The following is a 22,026-nucleotide window of genomic DNA, read 5'->3' as shown; positions in this document are numbered from 1 at the left end:
AATACAATTACCTACACCTCCGTGTCACTAAACGGATAGATGCCACTTTTCAATTTACCATGAATGCCAATGAAGTCATTAACAGCAAATGAATTATCCCTCGAATCCTTAATATTACCTCATCCACAGAGAGTTGTAAGAAAAGATCCACTAATCTATGGATTCAGCTAAAAAAAAAAATGAATAAACCTAAAAAAGTGGCTGAAAATGTTCTGTGTGGTCTTGCAGCTTGAAGCCACGAACCATGAATGGACTATAACTCAATCATTAAGAAATGGCTGCTTCATGCAACCTATTTCCTTGGTCTGCCCCTTCACTGGCAATTATCCCTGACAAGGTCATGGCCATCAGCCTTCAAGCAGCTATCAGTCATTTCCAGACAGAGTTAAAGATATAATAGCTAATCATTGATTATCGTCTCTTGACACTGCTTCTTTTTATTATAATTTGTGACAAAGGAGAAATCGATACTGTTTTAATGGAATACACTGAATTCTCGATGTATGGTTGACAGTCCGTTTGCACTAAGGAGAGACTTTAAAATGGCTCTTATTATCCACAGGCAGTGAGGTTCACTATGTTTTGCCCAATCCATCCCATGGTTTTGCTGTTCTTTCACTTAATCCGCAGGTGCAGATACTGTCAACACGATTGTAACTCCTGGCACGAGCAAATACTCTTGACACTATGACATTTTTTAGATAAATATCTGTCTACTTGAGAAAACACTTTTAAGCCTGAAGCTCCGGCAAGATTAAATGGCCGGGCAATTGTTTGTGAATCTGCAAATGATCTGAAATAAAAGAGCAAAAGATCAAATATTTATATATTTGCCTCTTCCTCGTAAAGAGAGAGGTGGATTTACTCGAGGAAAAGATCGAACATGGGCTTCTGCTTTAACAAGTCTCAGAACATTAGCACATTTCATGCCTCTGCCAGTTTGACATACCTGTTCCCTTAATTTGATGGCCAGTTATCTTTCCAATGCAGCCAGATAAATTAACACGTTGAATGAAGGAGAATCTGTGGCGTGACTGATGAGATGACTATTTCATGCCAGAAAAAATGAACGTCCTGTGTCATCACACTACTGTCATTGTCGTCCCCCCCCCCCTTTTCCCCATTATCAAGATGCTTTAACAGCATCTTGATAATACTCTTGTATGGCAGGCCATACTAATTAGGCCCAACCTGTTCTCATTTCCAGAGTGTCAAACACTGCCATTTTGTCAAACTGCCGGTGTCTCAAACATGCACTGAGGTGTCTCTTTGGTGTTGGTGACATCATGTGCTGCCATGGCAATACCAGACGCAGAGGAGTAAATCACAACAACATCCCTTAGCAGACTGCAGCTCATCTCATATTAGAGATTGTTTTTTTCAAGTTCTTTAACTAAAAAGCTTCAATTTAAAATGATCACCCTGCATATTTGAAAAAAAAAACTGACATAAAAGGTAACTTAGTGTGTGATATGCTGTGCACTTATACCCTGCCGCATTTTGTAAGTGCAGAGAAATAGGTGCGACAGAAAGAAGGTCAGCCTGCTTTATGCCTCATTGCCAGTGTGCGTACATTTTATTTCATTTGGACGAGACGGAAGAGGAGGGAGTGAAGGATTTGGTATCGATTAAAAAAATCCACAACAAAAAGTGGCAGGCGGGCGATAGAAATGAGCATGAGGGATTGGAGAAGAAAGAGGGAGTGAACTAGAGAAAATGGGCGCCCACCAAAAGTGAAAGAGTGGAGCGGGAGGAGGGCGAACTCGAGAGAGGGTGTGTGTGCGTTAGAGGGAGCGAGCAAAGAGGAGAAGCAGTGATGAGAGAGCACATTAGTACAAGAAAGAGAGAGAGGAAGACTGAGGAGTGATAGAGTCGCAGAACAAAAGGAAGACAGAAAATGGGGATAGAGAGCTGGGAAAAAAGTGGAGATGGAGGGAAAGAGAGCGACAGATGATGGGTGAAAGTGCTGGAGTGCCCCCCACAGGCCTGCTGACACAGCAGCAGTGCAGCACCCACTGATCTATGTATCATTGTAATGCATTGCATGTGTAAATTGAAACATTACACAATGATCACCTGAATGGCTGCAGTCATTTCCTAATAAGATAAGTGCAGTGAGTGAAATGAATGCAATTTATTTTTCTGACAGACTTGTTTTCTCATTACATAAACTATTAGAATTCTTCAGAGTCATATGCAGGCAGAGAAAATGAACTAACAAAAACAGCATTTGATGGTCTGTGTTCCCAAACGGCAAGACTGTTTCCTTGCAGACGCCCAGAACCTCTCACCTTGCAGCCAGATTCACGTAGGAAAAGGAAACTCCACACCCCCAAGGTCAATCAGCACATCACATTCTGCTAGTGTTACCATGAGAACAAGAGGCCTAGCAGACTCATTTATATTCACAGTCACACAGATGTACATTTGCAGTAGCAATTAAATGCCATTTTGCCTTTGTTGGCAGAAAAAAAAAACAGCGGTGTGATCACAAAAACCACTGCAATGCATCTGCAGCAAATTGTGATTTCATTTTAAGTAACTCTGCTTTTCATAGATTTTTCATGCAACCCTCAGAAAAGCGCATTTGAGTTGCTGTGATAATATGCAAGTTTTATTATTGCCATTCATTTACAAAAGTGTAGTCGAATTCAAATTGAAAGTGGGTGTTAAAATGCCAGGAGCACATTTTAAATAATTTTATGAGTGAGCACGAGTTGAATCAAGCTAAAAGCAAAGGAGGCTCTCTTTTGAGTGTGCAGACAGTAAGTGCCCTCCGTCTCTGTCCCCTGTCTGTGAAGTTTGCTCAGCACCGTGGGGTTGCTGGTAAACCTGAATATACTGGGGAGTGAGGTCTAAACCGAAGGTTCAGACAAAGGCAGTAATACAAACACACACCTCAGTGGGTGTTGCAGTTTCCAGTGAACAAGCTCTGCCAGGAGTTGGTGGACCTTCAGGGAGAAAAAAGGTATTGTTGAAAGAGTGAGAATGTTATAAAAAAGACTGATAAAGAAAAGGGAAAGGTGAAGGACACTTTTGCCCTTTTAAAATGTACATTTTACTCACCTTATCTGTATGAATTTTACTCGCCTAATGCTGCTGCTGTTTCAGAGATAAGATACCAGCAAATTTTCCATCCTCAAGTCAGTAGGCTATGATTTGAAGGGTCAGGTTCTTCATGACTAAACATGCTGGGACTCTTTATAAATAGTGCAGAGCAAATGTTCATAATGGCCTTGGAGAGCTGGGGAAGCATGACTGACATTTAGCATGTCCATATATAACAGAAAATCCCCAGACCTGGCCATAAGTTGGTTGTGCGGCAGGGTACTTATTGATCCGGAATTGCAAACGCTTTTCTCAGCAAATAACGAGCGCAGCATAAACGCCTGTGCATTTATTCATCCCGCTCGTGACCCGGCTCACCCAGAGCGCAGCGAAAATAGGGCTTTTGACCCAGTGATCAGACAGATCTCTGTAATGCATACTAAGCACACCTTGTGCGTTGATCTTGACTTGTGCTTAAACATTTTCTATAATATAGCTAGCTTCATCTGCAATTGAGCCACACTCTTGCTATTCAGAGTGAATTTTCAAGGAGACTCAACAAACTGCTACCATCTGCAAGTTGAGGGTTACACATCGGCGTAGGTTTGGTTTGAGCACTGGGGGATCACATTATGCGGGGTTGTTCGGGTCTTCTTTCAGGACATTTTGACACTTTATTTCCTGGATTTTATGGTTGGTTTTATGCATCAGTTTGTGGTAGAAATGGCTTTATTTATGTAAAGGAAACACAAATTCACACACGCCTGATTAAGAGGCACTGAGACAGTCGGACATTCTGTACTGTTTTCCAAATGATTATTTTCAGTTTTTCTTATTCAATACCGAGTCAACACAAATATTGGAAATATAACTGGAAATTCTGTCTGATATCTACTTTTCTACTGGCTACTTTTGGGTCTTTCAATTGGGGAAGTACTCTAAAAGCTCAGATTTCTGCTCATATCCTACCACATCGTGTCTAACTGTGTTTTGGGATGATTTTTAGAAATCATATATCTCAGCTGTATTACAGAGGCTAAAAATAATAAAGGCAGGCAACATGTTCTTGAGATTAGTTAGCAAACTAGAGTTCCAAATTTCTTTGAACAAAAGCTATTTCCAGAAACTTCCTTTTCAAGCTTTTAACCAAAAAAAGTTAGCTATCAGACTTCAAATCAAAACTACACAAATATTTGGATTAGAGGGTGGAATGCTGTGTTCTTATTTATTGAGGTTTTGCATGTGACATCAGGCTGATGTGGCTTCAAGAGTAGTTTGCCATATTGAACTTGATAGAAACACCAGTCATGAGGAGAGATGATTATTACCGGACTGGTTGGTGAGTATTTCTTGATGGCTGTCACTGGATAAAATGGATTGCAAAGCTTAGTTTGGGGTGGCTGTAACTCAGAAGGTAGAGCTCATCAACTAGTAATCGGAAGGTTGGTGATTTGATTCCAGTCTGGATGCCAAATATCCTTCAGCAAGATATTAACCCCAAGTCTGAATATGTGTGAATGTTAGATAGAAAACACTTAAAAACATAGGGAAAAGTGCTTGCATGAATGAGGCATGCTATATAAAGTGCTTTGAGTGCTCTGGGAGAGTAGAAAAGTACTACATAGGAATCAGTCCATATACCATTTACCAAGAGGGCGCTGCACCAAAAGTTTCCTTATGATTGCATCAGTATAGAGGATTCTGACATGTCTGCAGACACTCACTAACAATTCTCTAAACTGGAGATGTAGCTGAAACCAAAATGTTTTAAAAATCATATTTACTTGGACAATAACAGCCCTCAAAATAACTCAGTTAGCAGTTTCTGTTGCTCTTTTCTAGGGCTACCACAAACGATTGTTTTGATAGTCGACTAGTCATTTATTATTTTTGCGATTAGTCGACTAATCAGATCGTGCATCCATTGGACGTAAAACGTACAGCTTATTGCACCAGCAGCATCTGCTCTTATATAAATATCATTAGCTTACAGCTTTAAGTGTTTAAGGTATGTGCTAACTAAAAATAAAGACAAGATGATAGTTTATTAAATTTTAATGAAATTTGCAAATTGTTTTAGTGGAGTTTAATAAACTCAGCCGTCTGCTCCTTGCTATCTAAAATATAACGGGACACCGGAGTATATTCTCGAGCATCTCACACTTCTGATAATCAGATGTCTGCTTGACATTTATTCAGCTGTGTAAAAACTATAATTTTAATTTCAGCCAAACCGATTTACTCAGGAACAAATAAAATACTGAAAATTTTCAAGTTATCTAAGTGACTTATATATCATGTTTAACCTGAGTAGCAAAAGACGGCGGTGGGTTTGAAAACGATTTGCCGGGAGTCCGGTGTTCTCACAGGCTCTAGTGAGCGTTGAACCCCGGTTAGCTAAAGAGCTGGTGGGTAACAGACGTCCCCGAAAAGGTCGGAGCGCTTTTGAAAACATGTGGTGTCTTGATAAACTGAGCAGATATTTGAGGTTTACACAGCTACATTCTTGCCTGAAAATATGTTAAACGTTTATTTTGTGACCCAGAAAGAATAATAAGAGTAATATTAAAACTAATTAGCGGCCGCCATTGTTTGAAACTGAGCAGGGCTGCGCTAGGAATTCTGGGACACAGCTTCTTCTTCTTCGGGGTTTAACGGCAGCTGGAATCCTTGTACATGCGGTGCTGCCATCTTCTGTTTCAGTCCGTTATTACATGCTTAAATCCTACTACATATTCTTACAAAGCTTCAAACGACGTGTCGACTATTAAATTAGTCCTCGGCGATTTTGATAGTCGACATAATCGTGACTAGTCGACTAATCGTGGCAGCCCTACTCATTTCACAGTTCCACTTTCGCACAGACAGTAGTTGTCGAGTGTTTGCAAATATGGAGGTTTTTGCCTATATTCTATTGTGTAAGTATTTTGAAGGAAGGTTAGCTTTCTAGAATATATGTATTTCCCATGAAGAACCTGCCATATACAGTTGTTCTTCTACAAACTACAAACAGACAAGGTTAATGTTTCATTATGAAACATATACACACACAAAAAATTCAATACTGTTTATGTTACTGATAAGTGTCTACAAGCATTGTTTAATGTAAAGCATTAATGCATTAAAAGGTGCTGCTAGTCATCAGTAATAATACATAGAAAAATAAATCGTTTCAAAGTAGCTGCTGCTTCCACCCAGATGATTAAGTCTACAAAAATGGCACATCCATGACTCTATATCAGTTGCCCCAGCAAGGACTTGACAACAATAGCCCACCTGGACTCTGCCATTCCAGCTCAATGTAATCAAACGCTGTATGCTCAGAAAATGCAGACATGTTAAAATCTGAAAGGATGACATTAAGGATGAGAGATGAACAGGATGACAGAGGGCTGTGTGAGACAATAAAATCAAGGCCATCCAAGAACCAAGATGGATTGATGAGTCCATTGAGTGAAGATGGCAGTCAGCCAGCTAGCACAGAGGTCAGTGCAGAAGGATATCTCTTGGAAGAAATGATGCATTTAAGAGGGCCAAGGCTGCCAGGGTGGGCTCACTGGTGGGGAGAGAAGAAGGAGATATGAAGTGAGCGATGGATGGGGAGGCGGGCAGAGGAGGTTGGTATGTAGATGAAGTGGGGACGTGAGAAATATTTAAAATGAGAACGAAAAATGATGGAGGGCAAGATCGATTAGAGAGAATACGGAAGCAGTAACTATAGAAGCAGCAGTGAAAGAGAATAATGAGGGGTTAAGTTGAAGACAAAAGGCAAAAGGTGGAGAAAACATCATGTGGGGAGCCAAGTTAATCTGAATTAAAGCTCTGAGCATTAATGATGAATTTGTCACATTATTTGTAGCGGTGTTAGAGAGCCGGAAAAACAAAAAGAATTCATCCAGCACATGAACGCATAGTGTACCACAGAGGCTCCCCCCTTACTACAGAAACACTCATGTGAGCCAAATACATTATGCCTACGGTGACTGGTTTTATTAATCAAACTGATTATTCAATGAGTCAGGCACTCACAAACAAGGAAAAATAATGGGTTTGAGCTTTAGCCACCAAAAATGAAAAATATCACCCTTCTGCCTATTGTGATTTGCTGCAATGGATCCGACTAAGTGTCTGCTAACACCCCGGCTGGCTAATTGAGTTAGGTTTATAACGGTGAGTTCCGCGATGAAATTTATGCAACCCATCTGCCACATAAATAAACAATGTCGATCGAGATGAAGTGAATCAGTCAGAAGTTAACTGTCTGACTTTTCAAAAGGTCTCAGCTCTATTCACTATTTGGCATGCCGTCTCAAGACCCTGCCTTTATTCCTTTCACTCTCTGCTCCTTTCAAAGTCTCCCCCTCCTCGACACCCCCCTCCTTCTTAGCCTGAGGGCTGCGGAAATCCATGGTGTAATGTGAGCAGCTCTACAGGTTGTCGGCCTTCATCATTTCTCTCCTCACTTTCCTGACACGGAGATAAATGCTTCTCAAGTTATTAGTCGACTATGGCATTTTAGAGTCTCCTCTGTGGAGATCCTGAAATGTTGCTCTTTGCTTCCCGTCGCAATTCATGGTTACCAGGCTAATAAACAGCGCTATTTTGATAGTGTTGTCACACATAAAGCTTTCATACGCATGCAATAATAGTGATTAAAAAGACTTGTGTATATCAAACTTGATATTTAAAGGCGCAAGAAAGGGAGTCTCATTTGATGGGGAACAGGAGATCAACATGCGCTACAGTATGAATGGCTTCACTGAAAAGGGTTCAGCAAAACTTCAAACCATAGAGGTAAACATAAAGAGCTTAACTCTGCTTTTAGCCCTCCATGATAATGTTTGATGTGTCAGCTCATTGCATTTCTCTCTATTTAGAAATGCAGTCATAGAATAAAATGGATTCCCTTAAGATGTCCCCGAGGGAAGTTCTTCATTTTTTTTCCCTCCTCCTCCATCTGTCAAACTCATAATCTCACTCCAATACACAGCCTGCGGAATATATGAAGCAAGAAGGTTGTCGTAATTGTATATCGAGCTTTTTAGAAGAACAGTTGACAACTACCAAGGGCTAAATTGCTCAGCTGAAGCAGAACCTGTTCTCAAGCAGGACGCAACATCCTCATAATCCAGGTCATGGACAGGAACAAATTCTGGGCCGCAGATACAAATGCATGCATACAATGGAAAAAAGAGAAAAATACGATTTTGCAAAAGTAATTACTTTCCCTTGCAATCAAGGTATCCTACAGTCATATTGCTAGAAAGAAAAAAGAAATTTACATGGTTAAAACACAAACTGATTACATCTGGACTAATTGCTGACTAATGCAAACATATTTACCACATACTAATATAAAAAACAGACAAAATTCTATTTTGGTCTGTTTTTGCTAATGTAAGACTTTTCTGTTGTTCAAGTTTTAGCATCATAAGCTTATAATCTCTGTTAAGTTTTTGCACATTTATAAGAAAATCTGAAGACATCACCTTAACTTGTGGGAAGCTATAGCTTTGATACTAATTTTGGAAAACTTTAATGACCAAATGAAAAATAACTAATCATGAAAGTGATTAAATTAAACATCAAATTGCATCCAGTGCAAGCCTTATTTAAAGATTAAGCTTTTTATTGTGAGCTAAACTGTTGGTGTACTTTGGGAGAGTTACTAGGCCTAGACTTACCAGAGAGAGTTGGGTTTCTTTAGCTGACCTTTTGTTTCTCTGCTGTGCTTAGATGTTTGCTGCCAGCCAGCAATGTCATTTTTTCGATGACTTACCGGGTAGGCATTGCTAGTAAGTTTTGGCAGGTTGTGTTTTGGTTGTTACTTAAACCTCTCTTCATTGGGCGCACGCTCAATCTGCCTCGTCTATCAGCTTGGCAAATGTCCAACAAATCATGGGTAAACAATGCTTTTGCTGCCGCTGCATCCATGTGGGAAAGACATACCTACAGCTGTGCTTTGATATTTTCCTTAAAGCACTACATCGACTTTCTTAGGATGTGAAGTATGATAGAGATGATGCACAAAGAGCTAGCTTCCCTTGTAGTAAATGCTGGACAAGGTATACTCACCTCGTTTGACCACACTATCCTCTGTGCAGTCCTCAGCCTCCTTTCACTGTGACAGTCTCATCCCAATTCAGCTGACAGGCCTGTTTGCATCAGGTTGCGATCTATTCGAGGAGAGAGCTTTAACCTATCTCGCTCAAAGAAACGTCAAACTCCAGCTCTGCCCCCATCTTTCTCACTGAGTTGTAGAGGTGTGAATTCCCTTAAGGTAGCTTGGCCTGCTGCCCCATCCAGGGCGCAGTGCTTTCTTCCTTCCATTGTAGCTCAACTCTTTGTTGAACCCTTCTAAGATCCAACTATTACAGACAAGCAGATTTTACTATCACGCTAAATTCTTCCAATATTCCATGTCCTGATTCAGTCAGGTGTATGGTTAATGATCATATAGTTATCAGCTGAATCTGTCAGCTTTTATAACCCAGGTAAGCTTGTCAACATCAGAGGCCAACATTATTCATACAAACACTGCAACAGCTTAACAGGATTCCTGCTCACAGCACCATGGAGACAACATCCCTTATTATCACCTGCAGTGGAAGTAGTTTAGATGCCTGTACTCTAATAAAAATATCTAAACCTCAATGCAAAATCCTTCACTTTTAATGCTCTTTCCATCAAAACCATAAAAACAGTATAACTAGATTGTTAAAAATATAAATACTGATGTATCAGTGTGTCAGCAGCATCCTCCCTATGTTTTGGATCATGGCTAATTAACTTTTTTTGTTAAATGTTGGATAATTTTACCTCTCTGGCTCCACACAGTTTAAATATAAATTTTCTGATGGTGTGAGTTGGATTTATTTACAAGTCTCACAGGACAATATGTACTAAATTAGTCTTTGAACAATGAATTGTGCTTTAGAGAATCTATTTTAAAATGAAATTATGGTCTGTAAAGTACTGTAACTAGTCACAGATACAATTTATTAGGTTAAGGTACTACAATATTTCCCTCTGTAATGTGGATCAGAGGCAGAGAATAGTAAACATGAGCATGCTGAATCAGTAGGGGAAGGATGCGATTTGTGATATTAGAACCTTTCTGTGAAGTACTGATCAATCACATTTGCACAGGATTTACTGTAGCTGCATGCAGGGACAGTCAGAGAGTAGGAGGGAAGGAAAGGCATTAGCCAAAAAGCAATCTTGAAGCCTTCAGCTACTGCCTTACCACAATTCAGCTTTTTATGAGCTTTTTTGTTTCTATAAAAATTATTTGCATTTAGAGTCAGATTATGAGCAATGACCAGGACTCTGCGTCTTGGCCCAGATATCTGTCTACTATCTGGACATCAACTGGCTGAAAGCCTGCAAAACATTAGCCACTGCCCTCAGAGGCTAAGTCGTTTGATGATAGCCAATCTTAATTCCCATGCTGACAGTAGCTTAAAATAAAAATTTACAAGTGCAATATAGGAACCCAAGTAATTTTCTGCCACAGTATTACATGTGTACTGCACAGAAACACATAGTATGAACATCCATCCATTTTCTTAACAGTCTGTCCAGTTCAGCACCACAGCCAAACTGGGGCCCTTTCCAGCTATCATAGCCCATGACTCAACCATAGCTGTCACAGGTTGGGTCAATCATGGAAAACTTGGCAACAATGGTGAAAGTCCCCCTTTAACAAGAAGAAACCACCAGCAGAACCAGGCTCAGGGAGGCAGCCATCTGCTATGAAAAAATAGCACACTTTGACATTATGCTACAACAAATCTATTATATCTATCCATCCATTCGCTTCCGCTTATCCTTTTCAGGGTCGCGGGAGCCGATCCCAGCTGTCATAGGGCGAAAGGCGGGGTACACCCTGGACAGGTTGCCAGTCTGTCGCAGGGCTAACACATAGGGACAGACAACCATTCACACTCACATTCACACCTAGTGGCAATTTGGATTATCCAAAGAACCTATCCCCACAAGCTGCATGTCTTTGGACGGTGGGAGGAAGCCGGAGTACCCGGAGAGAACCCACGCAAACACGGGGAGAACATGCAAACTCCACACAGAAAGACCCCGGCCTGATGGTGGAATTGAACTCAGGACCTTCTTGCTGTGAGGCAACAGTGCTAACCACCGTGCCACCGTTATTATATCTAGTCTTAAATTATTCTTTGTAATTACTGATTTAAAATAAACTTGAAACTCTACAGTGATTTAACTTGAAATGTCATTAGTAACTTAATATTAGGAAATCAATGATCTAAAAACCATATTATAAAATTAGGTTTCCTAACCATCCTCACAGTTTAGTTGGCAGCTATCTATGTTTACCTCATCATGTTTTATCGGTGATCCCAGCTGAGTGTCTCCAGACTCTCTGGGGTCTGTCCTTATTGAGTCACAATATGAACCCCCTTTTCAACCACTGGATGTGGCAGGTCTACTTGAAGTATCTTAAAAACGCCCTGTTCTTGGCTCTCTGCTTTGCCAAGACAATATTTAACTTTCATGCACTGTCAGTTCATACTTTCTCTACCAGTTCCCAGCTGGGGTATATGTTATGTTATACCCTAAATTGAGTGTATGAGTGTACTCATAAGGCTCTTAACCTGTCTCTTGCTTTTGATGTAGATGCTTTTTTCTCTCTTGTGTCTTTAAAGAGCCAAGGAAACTGACTGCATGGTGCACGGATTACACGTGAGGCACATATCAAGGCCCTCAACCCATGCAATCAGCTGTTTACTTGCTTTGTAAATCCGGCTCAAGGCAGCACACGGCTGAAACAGTCTTTGTCCCCTTGGATCATGCATACTATTACCCCAGCCTTCAGTGCTAGGAGGGCTGATTGCCTGGCAACTCACACTCACATTTGCTCTTTTGGGAGGAAAACAACATCTTGGAATTATTTAAATGACTTTCATTGAGAGATGCCACTGATAAACTAATAACTGTGTTTCTGTCTAACACATTTATTACATTCTGGCATATGAATGTAAGGGGTCCCATTAACCTCTTTTTTCCCTGCTAAGCTGCTGTCAGCATTTGTCAGGGTATTACTTAATATCCTGCACGCACTCTGTGCTACACTGAACTGACCAAAATGGAGCATGAGCTTATCTGCATAACCCCACTTTGCAGAGACAAAGAAGTTAAGATACAACAAGTGTTGGCCTTCCACCATCCCAGAGGACTTGTAGCACTGAATTAAATGAAGAAATAGGCCCAAAGTAAGTATGCAGTGTGAAAAGACATTGCTTATGCCAGATGTATTCATCAATTCAGGAAAAATCCCAAAGGATTTAACTTGCAAGTGAGCAGATATTGTATACCGTGTAAATTACTTCATGGTATTTACGGGGTTACAGCAAGAGGATCTTGCACATGAAATAATCTGAGAAGATTAATGTATAGCCTAATGCTAACCCTGTAAAATGAAATTGGTTTAAGTGCGCTTGTCAGGTTGTCCTAGGTTTCAAGGATTATTAAGTGAATTTGCACTGTCGGGGCCATGCTGTACTGAGGCTGTTATAAATGGTGTGTTTCACTCACACCCCAAGTATCCTATCAATCTAACACTATAGACTATCATCAGTACAACAGACCTTGGTGTGTTCATCAGCGCAAAAGAATTGAGTGTCTTCCCTGCTGTTGGATCATAACGGTGCTTCTTTTCTTAGCCATCCATTCATTATATTTCTTTAGGAGTGCTGTGCTGTTTTGTCATATGTTTTCCCAACCCAGAATAGCTATTGTTGAATTACTCATGTAATTTTCCAACACGGCAATCCATTGACTAATGTCTTAATGTATAATACGTGATTTCTATGCTGCTGTTCAGAAAGGCAAAATACTTGTGTTTACTGCTGTAGAATCGGTTTAGTGTTGGATCTCAAAATAGATATTTCCTTTGACATCCAACAGCAGTGCCTTCTGCAACTCTCCTCTGGTGAGGAGGAACATGTAGTGTGCACCCTGAGCTTAAACATGGCCTTGTGAAGATTTACAGTGATGTCAAGGTTGTTTTAATTCCCTGACCACTGCTGCATAAAAGGGCCGTTTGCATCATTACTGCAAGAATAATGAATTAAATATGCAATAACTTAAACAAATACAAATTACAAAATGTAAAACAGGAAAACTGCTCTAAATAGAGGATTCCTGCATGGAATTATCTGACTGAGACATTTGATCTTCCAGCTGAGCTTTGAGCTGGTATCTCTTTGTACAATGACACTTAAGAGTGTATTCGTCTCTAGTGCCAGCACTTCCTGATACTGTTTTTTTTTTGTTTTTTTTGTATTAGCGATGTCCTCTGAGTGTTAATTAGATGAGCTCCTGATCAATTGTGAGTGAATTGTAATAAAATATGTGAGTGGTGAGCGTGCCCACACACTGGCTACCGCACTTTGTATCTCCCTTTAGATTGATTTCTGTTCTGTGCAGCAGCAGCAGAGGCAGCTAAATCTCACTGTAATGATCATAGTGTATGAATGTATGTCTCTTCCCTAACTCCTACTAGACATGTTAATCAATCTACATGCAACTTACCATATAAACTGCCTAGAGTAGCAAGATTATCAGCATCTATATAGCTTTTGGGAATTGTTTTTATGACACTCAAATCCTTGTAAATTATATATATTGTGTGTAGTGGCTGATATCAAATCAAAAAGTGATGTTACGTGTATGTTACATGAACTTTGTGACATTAGATGTTTTGTACATGTACGTCGTTGTTCGTAAATACGTTTTGCTCAACAGTTTTTAGTGAAATCTTGTCATGCATGCCTGTAGTGTAGTTATAAGTGCAAATACTACTTGTAATTGATCATTTTGTCTTGTCACAATAAACATATAGCTTATAAAGTCAAATCATGAAAATCAAAAGAATAACATGTTAAATTAACAAACAAGTCAGTTGTACAGCAAATCCTGGACAACTGATAAAAACCACCAGAACTGTAGATATCTGCACAAGTACGGCAAATCATGAATGGATATGTGATGAGAAGACTGGATTTCAAGCTGTCACTGCAGGACGCGCACATCCGTGCAATCAAGAAATTTCCTAAAGAAATTTTAGCCAAAAGTGAAAGACAAAAGGTTAGTAATTACTACAAAGGAGAAATTAGAGTAGTTTAGTAGATACTCAGATACAAAGGTGGAACCTTACCGAGAGAACTCTGAGGACAATGGTTGTGTTGCTGACAACACTTTTATCTCATAATGAAACAAAAACACAATCTGTGTTGCACCTGTTAGTGTGTTTCTTTTAATTCCTCTGTGATGTGACATATTAGCACCACAAGGTTTCAGTTCCCATGAGTTCACGATCAGATCGCTCCTGTTCATTAATGATAATTAACAGTTTGAGTTGGTATTCATGACACTTCTATGTGAAGCTGCATTACTGTAGTTGTTGCATGGATGGTAGCACAGCTGTGCGGGGGGGGGGAATATGGCATCAAACTCTATGTCAGTGAAAGAAAGAAAAAAACTATGGCTTTGCTGCATGTGCACATAGTGTGATGTTCATAGCCTCTCAGTGAAGTGAAGCGCAGAACTTGGAAAAACGCGGCCCTGCTTTACGACAGACCTTATTGATACAACGCTATGAATATCGATTTTTTGACTCCCTAAAGATGCAGTTCTTTGTTACATGCTTGAGAAACATGGACTCTGTTCCTTAACTGGCAAAGGTCCGAAAGAAGGCTGCAATATCAAAGGCAGACCGAGGCGTTTTGTGAATTCCTCCTCCACACTCAAGTGCCTTCCCTTGTTGCTGAATAGTAATGCTTTTGATCTAAAACTTGAGGCTGCAGTGTTCTCAGATGACAATGAATATTACATGGAAACAGCCTTGAGATGCAATCCGGCTTCCTGTCCTCTACGGTGATGTAGCATTTGTCAACAGGAGCCTAGACCACAAGCAGGTCTGCAAAAAAAAAAAAAAGATTGCAAGACTTTCACAAGATTAGCACTGCTAATGGTTTAACTAGCCTCAGTGACAGCTGCTGTCATCTAATTGAATTCTGTAATTCATCATTCATTCTTGTTTACTGTTGGCACAACAGGTGACAGGCTGGTGAGACATCTCCAAAGAATTAAATGATAAATGAAACCTGAAAATCTCAGTGTGTGTATAGGCCCCCTGCCTACCAAAAGACAGGATGTCTGTGGAGTCGCTTACATCAAAGTCACACTGGAAGTAACAGGTGAAATTACACAAATCTTTTGAAGCTGCTAAACACCTTATACATCCCTTTCTGCACAGTTCTCCATTAGGTCCCATGCCGACACAAAAAAAGAGTAAGGGGGAAGAAAAAAACCATTGTGAAATGCAATTGCAAGGTGCTCAGGGGTCCGAACACAAACAAATTGCGTAGCATTAGGGCAAATTTTATTTTGCCACGGTAAGTGGTTGCTTTTACATATTGCACTAAAGAGATAATATGTCGATACATTTCCTACAGGCTTTGACATCAATTCACAGCAAGTGATAATGCTCAAAATCATTCATGCACTTGGACTCAGCCAAATCTAACACCAAAGAACTTTCTCATAGTGTCAAAATTTAACAGCGCTGCACCACCTACACACTAGGCCAATGGGAGCTGCTCAGCTATTGGAAACCCATGCCATGAAGCTAACGGTGCTGATGTTAATGCCAGGAGTTATTTGCTCAGCAGACCACAGGCAGTTCTTACACACCAGTGTTAATTTCTTTAACCTATATAGACATCATTTTCGTCAGTGACTTTTTTTTCTGATGAAAAAAAATCACAAAAATGATGCACAAGGACAAATGTTCATGATCTTATAAAAGTCAGATAATAATATTCTGGAGAGACAAGAGCCAATTAGAAATAATTACGTATAGAAACAGGGGGTGTAACAGCAGAAGTACTGTAGCTTCCATGCTCTCTGAAAACTCAACAAACTGTCAACGCTTGGTATAAAGAGTAGTAGAGGAGATGGGTGCATTTCACTGTTGATGTCAAGGAAAATAATGTAAACTTTGTGGATCAACTCTCACAAGTAAAAAGCAACAAGCTTTAACACTTTACATTTTAGACACTTGTCTTGTTGCAATGGTGACATCTTTTAATGAATGTTTGCAAAGGCAAACTGAATAGCTAGGCCAAGCAAAAGGCCTAGCTACCTGAATTCGAAGAATTCAGTGGGAAGAAGTGGTATTTCCCAATATTTTTGTCTATATAGTACACACAGAGACATGGATTACAAAGTTCACACAGAGATGTACAGAGCAGTGAGACTGACTGCTCTGTGTCCCAGCTAGCTATAGAGGTATACTAATAAATAAAGAGATGTGATATTTGTATAATAGTATATGAAGCATGCTGGCACTTATTTAAATAGCTGCTCAGATTAGCTCACTGTGCTGTAATTAGCCTTTAATGTTGAAATGAATATTTGAAGAGCTTGTAAGGAATGCATTCAGTGCCTGAGCTCCACCTTAAATTCTAAATATAGACTCATTAATAGCACGCCTCCTCTTAGGCTTTATTCTTCCCTCTAAAGCTGTGAAGATACAGTTCCAGCATCTTGAAAGCATCTGCAAATGCAGTGGCACCTGATTACTTTCATCAACTCTTCATTAGTTATGCCTTAATCAGAGATCATAGCAGCTGATGCACCTGGGAGTGGAATGGTTCTAATATGGCTGCTGGCAGAGACGAGCTCTCCAGCTGTTTGCTGCCCTCCAAAGCTGTCAGCCCTCATTTGAGCCAATTGCCCTGTGGAACTCAATAATCAAACCTGTAATAACCTCACACAACCTGAAATGCACTCGTGTGCAGGGCCAGCCAGAGCACATCCCCTTCCCCCCCGCCCTCTTTCTCCCTCTCACTCGCTCTGTCTCACTTTGTCCAAATGTACATGTGCATACTGAGCGTGATTAATTTCAGCCTCAGTTATTTGACTTCAAAGTGTGCACACCTGCAACTATAATTTTCAAGTTAGTTCACATGGCAGTTCAATGCAGCAAGGTATGTTGCCAAGTCATTAAAAGTAAGCTATTATATAAAATAGAGTTCATTTGTGTCATCGGAGGCCAAAAGATACCTTTCAGCTTGCCCACTTTGGTGTACAGTAAAGAAACAATTTTACGCAAAAACATCTTTGTGAAAACCGCCACTGTACACAATCTCAGTAAGACACGGGTAACTTTTATGAACCTGTTTGTGTACCTACCCTGAATAAACATCTGTTGTAAATCATGCACTAAAAGGATTTGTTTATCTCCAGAATGGTTTCCAGTAAAAATGTTATCATCAGCCTCAAAGCAGATGCTATAATGTGTATGAATGTGCTTTTAAGCACTAAATTTGACTGATTTCGCTGTCTGTAATTTTTCAGTGCTTCGGATAGAGAGAGAATTTATTGCTGCGAAGAAATAAAATGTCATAGTGTAAAAGTAAAATCATGCGCAAGGACTGCTGTGGGGGAGATAACTTTGAAGATTTCGCATCGTGCTCCTTTTTAAGGAGCGTCTCATTATGGTGATTTTGATGCTTTATGCAGCCATTACAATATATACATGTAGGGATGCTGTAATTCACATAGGAATTCTTGTAAAAGTTGAATGAAAAAAAGAATAACGAATAACTTGGCGCTGTTTTCTTTCTCTGTCCATTTCCCGCGTGGCTCCATGACTCGGAGGCTCCCTGCCTTGTCCTGTAGAATTCTTAATGAAAAGAGTTTAAAGCTAAAACTTTTCTGGACAGCTTCCCTTTTCTACTTTGCTTAACAAGCTAGGTATTCCATTTCACCTGGGAGCTTTCAGATACATTTTAGTCTCCGCAGTGTGATGAGGTGCCAAAACTACCAGGGGAAGGTAACTCTGTGGAGAGTCTGTCAGTATGCTGAGGATCAAAGCCATTTGCAAAGAGCACACACACATCAAACACTGCCATGCAACGTGTTACCTAGCAACCCAAACCAGGTGTTGCAGAGAGTAGGAAATATTAAAGCCTACATTCTTCCTGTTTACTGCAAATACAATTTTAAAGGAAATCGATAATGCTGTGAATGTGTACTGCATGCGAGAGGAGTGGGGAGGCTTTCTTTTTTTCTTCTTCTTCTTTTTTTCCCCTGAACTACGGCAGACAACAGGCGTGAGGAGAAGATAAGAGTGTAATATCAAAACCTGAGAGGGTTGGAAAGAAGATATGAAGTAGTGACGCATATCCTCTGATGGATAACACTAATAATGCCCAGTCTGTCCATTTAAGGACATATTCTTCAAGCACACTGAAGTGAATGCTGTAAAATTATGAGAGACACACACCACGCCAAGAAGAGGAAGGTGATACGTGAAGCTAGAAAGGTCTAATTCCACTGAGTGGCCATGTCAGAATAGAGTAAGGCAATTATGTGTGATGCAGCATAGCTGAAAAAGGAAAGAGTGCTTTAAGCACTAAAGTAAGACCAGTGGGTCTTCACACAGCTAAGCCAGCTCTTTATCATGATTAGAACACATCTGTCATATTAGCAGGGAATTAAGCAGTGCTATAGCCTACTGTACAAGACTGAGCAGAAGGCATCCATGCCTGCTGCCGCTGCTGCTGCTGGCAACGACTTTACGAAACCGCTGGCAGTGTGTGAGGTCACACCCTCCCTCTCCACAGCACAAGTCAACTATAACAACATCATGCTATAATGTTGTTCTGGACCACTGCAGGTGCGGCTGAATTTATGATATAAGGACATTAAAAACAACAGTGTCCTCGTTTACTCGCTCCACTGTCACACCGAGTCAGGTTAGCTTTATTTACCCATAAGTGGCGATGGTCATTGCAGGGTGCTAATGTGAAAAACATCAGGAACAATATGTGTGGGTAGCCCACACAGGAACACTTGAGAGAGAGAGCGCAGAGAGTGATGTGGCACAACAGCCGTCCCAGCTTGCCTGTCTTAGCCAGCAGAAACAGGTGTAAGCTGCGAAAGTGCTTGATGAATGTTCTCTTTAGTGCCGGTGACTGACTGCCCTTATTCAAACAGCAGACAGCTCCTCTGGCTAAGTACTCCGGGAGCAGATACTGTACATGGCTCACACAGGCATATCATGCAACCGGGCAGATGCACTCACAGATACACGAACACGTGTGCGAACAGACACATAAATACATTTTTGGAGCGCTGCTGTGTCAGGCTGTTTAGCCTGCTTCGATAAGAGAGACACGTGATCATTAATTGATTTTTGTTTGTTGATGATAAGTGACAAGAGCAACCCACCTGTAGCCTCGTGTGTATGCATGTGTCCTGATAATTATTGCTCTTCAAGGTTGAATACGCCATGAGAGACTACAAGCCCCTTCACATGACAACTTAATAAAGCCTCAGAAGGACAAAAATAGGTTTAAAGAAGGCAAAAGACAAGCGCACAACATCTCTCTTTTCATGATCTATGAATAGAGTCTGAAACAAAAGGACAGCAGTAGATGGAAGGCTTGGATGATGAAGACAGACTGTTCCCCTCCGGGCTGAAGAGATGACTGACAGAAGCACGGGGTCGCGATCTGACTCCCCCTTGACAAAGGAAATCAAGAATTACATTTAAACAAAGAGCACATCCAAACACGGCTTTCATCTCGTTCACTCCGACTATGAGATGCATGAAAGGAAAATGTGAACACACACTTGCATGCACTCCAAAAGCACAGGCAAACAAGTCAGTAAACACCCTCCTTTAGAGCTGTGCATCCTTTATTATTTTTGCATTATTGCTGGCTTCTGAATCCATCTGCTCCGAACTTTTATCCTGTTTCCTTTTGATCTTTTTGATGCCACACGCAATTATTTCAGATGTAAGAGCTAAAAGTGAACTGGCCGCAAAGTTGCCGCAGCAAAGGAAAGTTTCCGCATGGAGGGCATCTGAAGGCATTGGCTTCTCTCGAGTCACCTGTGGTGATATTGATGAAGTGATCAACATGATGTGAATGGGAGATGATGAGGGCTTCTTAAAAACTGTCACTCGTGTGCTGGTCTGGGGAGTTGCATGTCTGATGGCCGCTTTTAACCTTTCAGTTGACACCCTGCCACATGTCCCAAAGAAACCAATTAGTCCCTTGTCTGAAGCTTCTCCCCAGCTCAATATGCCAACTCTCATCCAAGCACGCTTTGGTCCGAGCCAGTAGTTATTCACTATTAAACTATTTATTTCTGATTTCTCCACTTTATTTCTGACACTTTTTCTGGATTGTACTGTACATAACAAATATGAAGCTTGCTTTCATTTTCCCTTATGTGCTAACAAATATAAAATCTTTCAAGACAAGACAAAAGATATTAAAAATAATAAGCAAAGCACAGAATAACCGTCGAGTGCTTTACAATAAAAATAACTAACTGTGGGACAACTGAAGCACAGATAATCTACTAGCACTGATATATAACTGGTTCACTTGGCCCAGGACAGGACTGACATCGTGCACAGCAAACCAGAGACTATGTTGTCATCTTACATATGGTGTATACGTTCAGCATTCTTACGCTATGTGCATCCATGCAGCACTTCAAATAACAGGGTGGTGAGTATGCAGCAGCACAACTACGCACCATTAATCACACTTATGTCAAACTCATTCCTGACACACAAAGAAGTGTTTTCCCTGTGGGGTAGCATGAAAAGTACTATAACAGTAGTTTTTGCAGCAAATAAAGAGCTGCACATCACAAACAGAACACGATACATGCGCTAAATTTCATTGCAGTCAAATGCTTCTTGAGGCTGCAACACTAAGCCCTTTTGAGGAAAGAAATCTTCTTGATCTGTCTTCATTCAGTTAGCGTTGCACTGGGGAAAGCTCTGTATGCAAATTTAGCTTCGGTTGTCACAGATTTAAGAATTTTCAACCAACTGGCAGCATGCTGTTTGGCAGGATGGTCTCAGTGGGTGTATGTGGGTGACTTTGATTGTAAGCAATCTTTATAACTTAAAGAGGAACCGATACAGGTGGGGCTCAGGAAACTAGGTATAAAATGAACACAAGCTGAGTGAATATTTGCTGATGTTACTACCGCAGCTTTGAAGGAAGAGTCAACCGGAGTCCTTTTTTGTTGTTTGGTGTGTGGTTTGTGAACCTATTCAGCTGCTAAAGTAGTAGTAGTTTCAGGAATTCCAGAAAGAAAAAAAATGGGAACTACTAATATATATGCATACTTGTATTTTTCATGATGTCATTACATAATTAACACATCGTGGAAAAATCAGTGAAACAGTTTTTTGTTTAGTTCTAATGTTTGTTTGTTTTTTATCTAGTAAGTTTGCATATGTGTATGTCTCACTTTAACCCTGTTACAGCAGACCTGGACATCATACTGTCTGCAGACCACATCCAGCCCATTGGTTTTTACTGATTAGCCTGTGTGTGATCAATACAAAATTAGGATTTGACAATAAATAATTATACATCATTCAGTTTGTCCCATTTCAGTCTTCAGACAAACTCTATCAGAGAATGGCTTAATGGGTTTCTTTGCCGTTTTGTGGGAATTCACAATACAAGATTTTTGCGTTTACTTTGAAGAGGACTGCTATTTTTTGTTAAATGTAGAAAATGCTCTTGTGTGCAACTGAATGCAGCTTCCCATGCAGTGCAGCCAACATTTTTGAGAAATGTGAGGTTGCTAGACCTGATAGATGTCAGCTCACATTCAAAACAGAAAGACTGATACAGAATGTGGAGTTTCTAGCAGGACATGGTTTTCTATGTATTTATTTGCTGAGGTCAGAGGTAAAGCTGTGTGCTTAGTTTGTGGAGAGCAGTTTGCTGTGTTTGAGGATTACAATTTGAATCCTTTGAATCCTCACCTTTATAAGACTAAACACGCAGAGAAATACAAGAACCTGACTGTTGCAGAGCGGGAGTAGACATCTGAACCTTTGCTAGGAAAGCTTCAAAAGCTGCAGGACTTTTTACCAAGCTTTACACA

This window comes from Haplochromis burtoni, unplaced genomic scaffold, assembly GCF_018398535.1.
Source record: "Haplochromis burtoni strain Fernald_Lab_line unplaced genomic scaffold, NCSU_Asbu1 Contig_19, whole genome shotgun sequence".
Taxonomy (NCBI): Eukaryota; Metazoa; Chordata; class Actinopteri; order Cichliformes; family Cichlidae; genus Haplochromis; species Haplochromis burtoni.
This window is presented reverse-complemented; position numbering follows the sequence as displayed.